The sequence below is a fragment of the Petaurus breviceps genome, unplaced genomic scaffold, assembly GCF_028583685.1.
Source record: "Petaurus breviceps papuanus isolate PSGF00001 unplaced genomic scaffold, PetGlider_PUasm1.0 400, whole genome shotgun sequence".
Classification (NCBI taxonomy): domain Eukaryota; kingdom Metazoa; phylum Chordata; class Mammalia; order Diprotodontia; family Petauridae; genus Petaurus; species Petaurus breviceps.
Genome location: NW_027186316.1, coordinates 6,956,012 through 6,966,913, shown reverse-complemented (window position 1 = coordinate 6,966,913; position 10,902 = coordinate 6,956,012). Strand labels below are relative to the sequence as shown.

Sequence of the window (10,902 nt, the reverse complement as noted above, 5' to 3'; positions counted from 1 at the left end):
CACAAAGTGGGGGGAAGAAGGGGTGGTCTTTTGGGCATATAACCCAGTTTTTGTATTTTGTATTTTGCTTCTCCTACTAGACTGCCTCTAGTAGCAAGACCACCCTTCTTGCAAGAAGAAATAATTAAATGAATCCTTCCTGTCTCTACTTGGAGATATCTCTGCTCATTTTATTTTGGACAAGAGTCATCTTGTCCCACACAAATTTGGGGGCCCAGCCAGGATCTAGCGCCATCCAGTGGCTGGACTCTCTCACTGCAAATCAGGAACAGGTACCTGTCTGGGGATTTCCCGGTAGTCCTTGACTTGAGGACAGAGACTCCTGTCGTGGAGGGTGATAGAGCCAGGACAGCAGAGAAAACTCAGAGAGACAGGAACGAGGATAAGGCTCCAATTGTGCGAAAGAAAAAAAAAACTCTGGCCGGCAGGTGTGGGGAAACAGAAGCGCACTTCTCCTGGAGGTGAGCCAAAAACAAGGGTCCTGGGGTGGTGGTAGAATGGGCTGATAGCCAGAGGGAGGGACGCCTTAAGCAAGGTTCCGCAGGTGACTGAAGGAAGGCAGGTGACTCCTTCCAGAGGAGGGGGAGAGAGCAAGGAATGCCCACCCTCTCACTATATGTTAGGCTACGGATCTGGGAAGCTCGGTAAAGACTTCCATTCCAAATTAAAGATGGGAAAAGCCCAATCTAAGTCTGGCATGGTGGAGTGGAAACTAATTGTGCCGGTAGAAAGTCCATTAGGGAACAAGTTCCAAAACTGGTAGAACTCACCTAGGTGTAGAAATTAAGATAAGGGAAAAATGGTAGGATATTGCTGCTATGTGTGGGGTGGAATGCCACTCATGGCAAATGTCTAGATTAAGTGGGGTTGGCTTAAATGTTTGTCTTGTATTGTTCTGTACAGGGTGTGTGTCTGTGCCTGAAGAGTGTGTCTCCGTGTGTGCGTATTTTTGACAGTTTGTGGTTGAAATGGACCTTCCTCTTTCTCTCCTATCCCGTGGGGGGATGGGGGTGGGAGAAAGCGAAAGTCAGAAATATTTGCTGTTTAGATTAATAGTATAGAAAATCTTTTTCTTTTTTTGCACTCTGGTTTCTGGCCAGACTTGTGGTGCTGAGAAAGAAAAAGATAAGGAAGAGGAGGGGAATCTTTCCCCCTCAGATCAAGGACAGATTGAGGCTGACCGGCATTTAACCTTTTTTTTTTTTTTTTTGCCTCACCCAAAGCAAAATTCTTGAATAATGGAATGTAACCAAGGGATCAGATTAGACAGTTTATTAAGGAAGAGAAAGTGAAGGAGTCCGAGACTGAGGATCCTTCAGAGTGAGTGAATTTTACCAAAAAAGACATTGAGGAAAGAAGAGAGGTAAGGAAAACCTCTAAATCAAAAGAATCTGAGACATATTGAGGGTTAGTTACTAACAGGAAAGGTGGGAGCAAAATTAAAAAATTTAAAGAGAAAGAGACACTCAAAAGGGAGCAGCCCCATTTCAAAGTACTGGGAATATAAATGAGCATAAGGGCCGGGGTGGTACCTAGGTCTTGCAGTTTGAAACTTTTTGAAAGCCTCTCAGAAAAGGAGGAGCAGAGTACAGGAAGAAATGGGGCTCTCCTGGCAAAAAAAATTGTTAAGCATTTAACCCCCTCTAGTTTTTAAGGTGCATAGAGTAGCCCGAAATTTGCGGTATAATTAATTTGGAATGTAAAAGCATGTAGGTAGTCTGAGCAATGGGTTTGAAAGATTGGGAAAGAGAAATAAAGGTTTGAGTGAAAATGTGAAAGTTAGGAAAGTTTCTGTTTCGGAATAGATAGGGGGTGAGCTGGGGAGAATCCTCCTCACCCTGGGGCGCCCTTGTGTTGTATCAGATGGTTAAAGCATGTTAAGAGGGTTTAAGGAAGTTTTGTTTTGTTTTGTTAATGGAGAGGCTGAAATTGGGTGGTTATGGTTATCGAATTTGAGATGGACACCGATTATGGTAGAAAATATAGATTATTGTAAGTTGTTATTATTGTTAGAATCAAAGAAAGCAGTTAGAATTTTGGCCCAGTATATTTTTAAATGATCTAATTATAATAAGGGAAAAGCAAATTTCTTGTAAATTTCCTTAGAAAGATATGAATGTAAATGGGGAATTGAAATATTAAGAAAATATATAGATTTGTAGATAATATTTCCTTTTTAAGAGCCAGGGGTATTGGGATTTAGAAATGTAAAAGGGGTCTATATTGTTACTTGGCATTTAGGAATTGATTTTTATATGAAACCCCCCCCCCAGAATTTTTTGTAAGGATTGTGGTGGAATCCACATCTTAGGGATTTGTTTAGAATTGATATAATTATAAAGGTGTTTTGGCTTTGGCTTCTGCAGTGCTCACTCAAATGGCATGTATTAAATAAAAAGTGTGTTTGGGTGGGAACTGGGAAGGCAAAAGTTAATTGTAATGTTTGATAATTTAATGTAAAATTTTCTTTTGAGTGTGAAGTTTATGCCAGTAGTTATGGGATGAGACTTTTTTTTTTGGTGTGTAAAGCAATTTGGAAATAACTAAATGAAGGTTACCAAATTGGTAATTATTTATCTTGGTTTCAAAGTTTAAATTTTAGGTATTAGATATGTGTTTATAATATTCCTGGGATTTTTTTTTGAAATTTGTTAAATAATTGTATGCTGTTAAATTAGGAATTACATTACAAAAGAAATAGGAAAAATAATGAATAGGGCATTTTGATCGTGTGTATTGTAATCTGATAAATTATACATTTTCAAGTTTGTTTTTAAAAAGAGGGCTTTTAATTGAGATTGTTTTGTTATTATTTGTGAAATATAAAATTGTTAATTCAGTTATCTGAAAGCTATTGTATAAATCAAATGTTTGTGAAAAGTAATTATTGGTAATTATGTGAAGAAAGATTCTGTGAATCCTCTTGTAAGTTTTGTAAAAATATGAAATTTTTTATGTGTATGAAAAAGGGGTTTGAGTGGGCAAGGTCATCAACCCTGGGAAGGAAGCCCATTTCAGTCATGAAACTCCTAAACAGCGAGCTTGACACACTGAGAAGTAGCAAGACTGTGTATAAAAAAGATTTTAAAATTATTTTTAATAATTGACTTCTATACAAGAATAAGTTTGAAATCTGTGAAAGGGAAGATGTTAAAAGGGGAATCCCCTTAGATGTGTGAGTCCTGGCAAAATCTTTCAAGGTATAATATAATTTAATAAGATTAAATTGATGTTAAGGTAAAAAGGTTTTGGGATCATACTGCATATGAATGCTTTGTCCAATCAGGTCTCTACTGATGACAAAAAGAATATAAAGAGAAATGTTTGAAATATTGTTGTCTTAAGAATATTCTTTCTGAAAGGAATACCATTTAAAGTTACTGTAGACATTATAAAATATTTGGGAATCTACCTGCCAAAACAAACCCAGGACCTATATGAACACAACTACACTTTTCATACAAATAAAGTCAGATCTAACTGGAAAAACATCAATTGTTCATAGCTGGGTCGAGCTAATATAATAAAAATGGCAAATTTACCTAAATTAAATTACATATTTAGTGCCATACCAATCAATTTACCAAAAAAATTACTTTATAGAACTAGAAAAAATAGTAACAAAATTCATTTGGAAGAACAAAAGGTCCAGCATATCAAGGGAATTAATGAAAAGAAATGCTAGGGAAGGTGGCCTAGCTATACCAGATTTTATTCTGTATTATAAAGCAGCAGTTATCAAAACTACTTGGTACTGGCTGAGGAATAGAGTAGTGGATCAATGAAATAGATTGGGTACACGAGACTCAGCAGTCAATGACTATAGTAGTCTACTCTTTGATAAACCCAAAGACCCCAGTTTTGGAGATAAGAACTCACTATTTGACAAAAACTACTGGGAAAGCTGGAGTATAGTATAGCAGAAATTGGGCACAGATCATTATCTAACACTGTATACCAAAATTAAGTCTAAATGGGTGCATAATCTAGGTATAAAGGATGATACTGTAAGCAATCTGGGAAAGCAAGGAATAGTTTACCTGTCAGATTTATGGAGAGGGGAAGACTTCATGACCAAACAAGAATTAGAGAGCATTATAAAATGCAAAATGGATAACTTTGAGTACATTAAATTGAAAAGCTTCTGTATAAACAAAGCCAATGTAACCAAGATTAAGAGGGAAGTAGGAAATTGGGAAAGAATTTTTACAACCAATGTCTCTGATAAAGGCCTCATTTCTAAAATATGCAGAGAACTGAGTGAAATCTATAAGAATACAAGTCATTCCCCAATTGATAAATGGTCAAAGATATGAACAGGCAGTTCTCAGAGGAAGAAATTAAAGATATCTATAAGCATATGAAAAAATGTTCGAAATCACTATTGATTAGAGAAATGCAAATCAAGACAACTCTGAGGTACCACATCTCACTGGTCAGATTGGCTAAAATGACAAAACAGGAAAATGATAAATGCTGGAGAGGATGTGGAAAAATTGGAACACGAATACATTGCTGGTGGAGTTGTGAACTGATCCAACCATTCTGGAGAGCAATCTGGAACTATGTCCAAAGGGCTATAAGTAATTCCATATCCTTTGACCCAGCAATACCACTTCTAGGGTTGTATCCCAAAGAGATCATAGAAGCAGGAGGAAGACCCATATATACAAAAATATTTATAGCAGCTCTTTTTGTGGTGGCAAAGAATTGGAAATTAAGGGAATGCCCATCAATTGGGGAATGGCTAAACAAGTTATGGTATACCAATGTAATGGAATACTATTGTGCCATAAGAAACGAAGAACAGATGGATTTCATATTTACCTGGAGAGACTTATACGAACTGATGCTGAGTGAGAAGAGCAGAAGCAGGAGAAATTTGTACACGATTAGATACAACGTGTGCATGATGACCAACTTTGAAAGACCGGCTCTTCTCAGAAATGTAGGGCTATAAGTCAACTCCAAAAGACTCATGATGGAGAGAGATGTCTACATTCAGAGAAAGAACTAGAAAGAACAGAGTTTGAATGCAGATTGAAGCAAATTACCTGCTCTCTTTTTCTCGTTTGGTTTTGTTTCCTCTTTCCCATTGTTCATTTCATCCGATACAATCCTTCTTTATAACCTGACTAATGTCTAATGTGAAACTATTTGCAGATCCTATACTTAATTGTATGCCGCCATGGAGGGGGGGGGGTGCGGGGAGGGAAGGGAGGGGGAGAAAATTTGAAACTCAAAGAACCGGAGAACTGAATCTTGTAAACTCAAAGTAAACTAACAAATTAATAAAGACCAAAAAAATGATTTTGAATCAGGTAAAAAAAATTCTTTCTGAATGTTATGAGAATAATTAGATATATAATTCATCAGTTTGTGAGATTAGACCATGATACAAAAGTATCAAGGATAAGCTTTGTTCTAAAAGGTGAGGTATAAGAAGACACCCTCCCCCAATATTGCAGAGTCCGATATAAAATATAATATTGATGTTAATAGAAAAGGGGAAGATAGATAAAAAGATTTGAAAAGAAAAGAGGAGAGTCCTCCAGACCCTTCTGTCTCTAGATAGTTGCTTGGGACACCCTAAGTGTGAGGAAGCATTTTAAGAAAATAGATATTAGCCAATAAGTCAAATAGAGATAAAAATGTAATGATGGAACAGTATCCCATAAATTAAGGCTGGAATTTCAAAATGATAGAAGTAAGGTGTATTTGTGTGGAATGGAGTTATTGGGCATTTTAAAGTGATTGAAGAATAATTGGGAATTAATACAATTGATTGAATTAACTGTTGGGATTAAATCAGAGAGAAAAGAAATTTTAGTGTGAGCTTAAATTAAGCATAGACATAAGAAGATAGAGAAATTTGGGAAGTAGATATAAATCTGTTAGAACAAATCTGTCATAATACTGATTTAGGATTTGAATAAGAATTAAAGATGTTTCTTAACCAATGTGAGATTGGAAGCATATTTTAAGTTAATTATTGGATATTGTTACTTATGGTTTGATGGGACTATTAATTGATTGTTTCTTTGAGTCTAACTCCAGGTATAAATATTAAGAAAAGCTACCCGAGCCACTGAGCTATGGTGCCAGACTCTGTAAAATACAGGTATGAAGTACAAAGGAAGGTCGGGGGGAACACCTGTTCTGCATGAGCTGAGGTAGGATTCTCCTGACTCAATTTACCGACAAGCACCTGGCAGATCTCAAGCTTGGCTCAATGAAGATTGCAGCTTGGTATACATCTTGCCTGGAACTGACATTCTAAAGTTGGGCAAAAATATAGTTCCCTTATTACAGTTCTGTCCCTATTCTTGGTGACAAGCTTCAATAATCAAAAGTTTTGAAAATATAATAATAAATCTATTAAACATTTTATTCTGGAATATCAAAAGTTATTATAAGAGGAAAATGATTAGGCTTAGGATTTAGTAGAGGTATCTCTGTATAAGTAAGGGCCCTCTAGTTTGTGGGAATATTAATTTGTTATTTAGCATCAGCTTTGTTCTAATTAGCTAATGTTAACAGTAGGATAGTTTGTGAGTTATTGAGTAAATGTGGTTTTAATGACTAGCCCAATGTATATTTCTTAATGAGAATCTTACTCCTGGTGGCAGAATTAATAATGAATTGATGCAGGATACAAAAGGAATAGGTGTGATTATGACAATTGATTAAGAATATAATTTTAATTTTGTAAAATTGATCAAGGATCAAGAGTGATAACAACTTGATTTCAAGGAAGGCAAAAGAAAAAGGATCTGGGGAAGCAGCCCGGAGGACAGCTTGAGAACTCGCCTCTTCCAGGTCTTTCTGACCTTTGACATCGCTGTCCAGACCCAGGAGTGAGGGCAGAGTCAGCACACATGAGTGAAAGGACCTGTGGAGCCCCTACTGAATGGACAGTTGAACCAGTCAACATTGGAAGAGTTGAAGCTACACTTCCAGCCCCAACCCTCTACAATGTGGCCAACTGGACTCTGAGCCTTTGTCCCTTCCTGTGAGAATTTTGATTGCTACTAGTGTGCTTATTCCTTTGTTGTTTTCAATAGTTTTTGTATTTGTTTTTTTTGTTTGTGTTTATTTTGAACCCCCATATAATCATTTTATTTGTAATAATAGTGTAACACGATGGAGATTTTCTTAGTTTACTTTTTGTTATGTGTTATTATTCCTATTGTATCAATCTTCCCAATGGCAGGAAGAAATAAATTTGAACAATTGATGGAAATTGTAGCCCAGACCTTTAATGTAACAAATTGTTGGGTTTGTGGGGGACCACTGCTTGAGCAATGGCCCTGGGGCCTAGTACCCTTGAGGTATGAGTGGCATTTGAGTAACCTCTCTTTAATGGGACTGGTTTTTGGAGACTAGCAGAAAGTTGTTGGGGGCCAGGAAGTAATGGTATATGGGCTAGTGCCTGCTTGCTTGATGTATGACCTTAAAAGGTAATGAATAGAGCTGTAGAAGATGATTGGCTATGTGTACCTATAAGTTGCCCTGATGCGGAAGTTCAGGGCAGTCGCGATGTAGCTGAGCCTGAATAAACAACTCCTGCAAACCTCGGGTGCTCTGTCTGGTAATTCCTCCTAGGAGGCCGGTGACGACCGAAGACTTACTATGGGTAAGTGAGAGGACGGGATATCAATAGCCCCCCACAACTGGCGCCCAACGTGGGGCCTGGGTAGGGTCCGAGAAGACCGTCTGGGCTGTAACTTAGCTCTCCAGACAGCCTCATTGGTAAAGAGTACCTTTGAGAAGATGGGAGGGGCAGGAAGTGTCCCCGCAATTTTGCCCGAGGAGAAAGGAGTTATTGCCGCGCAGCTTTACAAAGTGTGCTCGAAGGGCGGCGTAAAGATACCGATAAGAACGTGCTGCCAGTTTGTAGAAAAAATATGGACCATCTGCCCCTGGATACAACATGAGGGGGTGCAGCCAGGCCGATGGGCCGTGGTGGGACAACAAATGGCTTCATATGAGGGAACAAACCCGGGGTCATTAACCCCAACCGATTTCACCGTTTATAGAATGGTGGACTCGGTACTCAACCCAAAACCCTTGCCCCTGTCCTGCCCGGAGAGTACTCAGGTTGGGACATCCTTAGCAGGCTCCTCTAGTGAGGAGTCGGAGGAGGAATCGACTAGCCGACCTCCTCAATATCCGTGGGAGGAGTTGAGAGAAGCGGAGAGGGGGTTAGAAAGCGGGGAAGATGGCGACAGCGAAGGAGCTGGCTCCGTGCTGTTCGCTGGGAACAAGAACCCGCAAGAGAGGAGACAGTGGCGCAGCAAAAATTAGAAAAGAGGAAGTGCCTGACTTCGACGCCTACAGGGCGTCGCCCAGAAAAAAAAAAAAAAGGGGGAAGTCCCTACATGGGAGGCAGCCGCCTGGGCTGCCGAATGGGCGGAAGGAAGCCGTCCTCCTCCCTTCAACCTTGCCGGAGGCCCGATCACTTTTAAGAAGCAGATAGATAACACCTTAAGTCCCACCTAATTACTCTTTCTGGTTTAGGTGATTAAATTGTGGGTTCGAGTCCCACTTAATTACCTGTTGGGTGATTAAATTGTGGGTTCGAGTCCCACTTAATTACTCTGGTCTGAGCAATTAAATTGTGGGTTCGAGTCCCACTTAGTTGCTTGTTTAGAATGAGTGGTACATGTTTTGAGTGATTGGTACTGTGCACAGAACTGTTACGTGTCGTATCTTGTGTTTCTGCTGTGTTCTGTCCCTTCTGTGTCTTTGTTTGTCCTATCCAGTCATCAGGTACATTATGGGCCAAGGGTCATCCACAGCAGGCCCGTGTACTCCTTTGAAATGCCTTTTGGACAACTTCACAGACTTCCAGAAACGGGCCTCTGGATATGGGGAGTCTGTGACCAAATTTAATTTAGAAAAGTTCTGTACCATTGGCTGCAACTGCAGGACATTCCTTTGAAATGCTGTATCTCTTTCCCTCCTTCTTTCCCCTGCTGCTGAGTGCAGGCTGGAAAGGGAGAGAAAGAGAGCAAAATATTGTCTTGTTTAGGTTATATGATGGTAAATGCAAGTGAAAGAGTATAGGAGAAATGTTAAGTTGGAATTAGAAAGAAATAAAGTATGTATATGATTTTAAAGGGGCTTTAATCAAAGTCCAACAGGAAGAGTAGACAGTAGTAAAAGCAAGAAAGTTTAAGCATGTAGCAAAGAAAGGAACATGGGTAGGAAGTTAAGATAGGTATAAGTTAGTTGCTATTGAAAAGTGTGAACAGAAGTTTTAAGATCTTTAAAAGTTTGAAAATCTCCTCTTCATTCCACTCTGGCCAAGTGGAGTGAGGAGAGGGTGATGGGAGGGGGAAGGAATCTTTTCCCTCAGAACAAAGAGGCAGGTAGATTAACATTTAACTATTCCCTGCCTCACTTAAAAGAGAAAAGTTTTGTGTAACAGAATGCAACTAAAAGGCAACTGAATGCATTCTGGTCATCTTTGAAAAGTGTCACTCCTAATTTGATGCTAAAGAAAAGTCGGAATTCATTTTACTATTTGGCATTTAGGCAAATTGGAATATTTTCCAAGATTTGATACATAAGGTGAGGTTTTTGGGTTCTCTAGAACTGGGATAAGGGAGTAGGCGCCACTCCCTCTCCCCTTGCTAGGTAAGTCAAAGCTATCACTTTCAAAGAAGTTTCTAAGGAGTGGACACAAAATTTATTGGAGTAAAAGTTGGAACAGCTAAAAACATTGGGGGGAGGCATAGCAGCTATATTGAGGGCCCCTGGGGCATGCAGATGACCCTCTTTCCTTTCAAATCCCGGGGACCACAACCAAGCTCTGCAACTGTGGGGAGAGGAGAAAAGCCTCTGCACTTGGTAAGCCTAATTTTCTATCAATAATTTTGGTATGTGATGAATCGGAAATGCAATTAATGTCATTATGTCATTGTTCTATTATGGTATCTCTAAATTGTAAAATCTAAATTGTAAAGTCCTCTTATACTGTAAAAATTGAGTGACAAATCAGTTTTCAATCTGAGTTTTGTTGAAACTAAAAGATGGAGAAAAAGTTGTGTAAAACTAGCTATGTTACTTTATCAGTTCTGCTAACCCTATGTTATAATGTTATTTTCATGTGAATTGGATTCTTTATGTTATAATATCTGATGGTTTAAAGCTTTTATATTTGGGATACAAACAAGTAGTAACAATACTGCCAATATTTACTGTGATAGCTGATTGTCCATTTAACTTTTTGGCTATTCTGGAAATATACAGTGATTATAAGTTGATTGGTTGTATGGCAGCAAAAAAAAAAGGATTTTAGTTTAGTATAACTTCATGTGGAGTTTTAAGGTCATAAGATTGGTAATTCATTTGTTCTTATTTCGAAGTTCAAACTTGAGATGATATCATTACTGGTAAACATCTGTACTATCTATGCTGTATGAAAAGCAGTTTCTCTTAAAGTTTTGGAGTATTGTAATTTGGGAAAATCTTAAGCTTCCAAGTCTATCTTTGTTTAAAAGGAAGTTTCAGTTAAGATTGTTTGAAATTGTAAGACTGTTAACTAAGTTATTGGGCTACTGTTTTAATGCTAAAACCTAAAACTGTGACAACTTTATACTGACTAGTTCTGCTCATTCAGAACAGTCCCCCTACTACTGTATAATGTTGTAGTACTGATGACAATCCTTTTGATGAATGGCTTATATGTGGGGTCAATGGCAGTTGTTTAGTGGGAAATCCCTTAGTAATGCTACTAGGAGGATCCGCCGGTAATGGGACCTTAATAAGCGGAGAGGGGAACCTTAATACCTGGAAGGTCAACACAAACCCCCCCACTCAGTATGTGCCCACACCTGTTTGTGTTTGGCCACCCTTCCTTTGGGTACTGACCAATTCTACAGAGGAAGAGATCAC

The 10,902-nt window shown here is 38.6% G+C and overlaps 1 long non-coding RNA gene across 2 annotated transcripts; it reads left to right on the top strand.

The window, feature by feature from the left end:
* Nucleotides 1-238: 238 nt before the first annotated feature.
* LOC138171015 (uncharacterized) lies at nucleotides 239-7,573 on the top strand. 2 transcript variants are annotated; one of them, XR_011170789.1, is made up of 3 exons: nucleotides 239-461; nucleotides 6,058-6,121; nucleotides 6,724-7,573. It is a non-coding gene; the product is annotated as an uncharacterized lncRNA (long non-coding RNA). The 2 variants fall into 2 exon arrangements; XR_011170790.1 differs by lacking the exon at nucleotides 239-461 and adding an exon at nucleotides 470-1,363.
* Nucleotides 7,574-10,902: the final 3,329 nt, after the last annotated feature.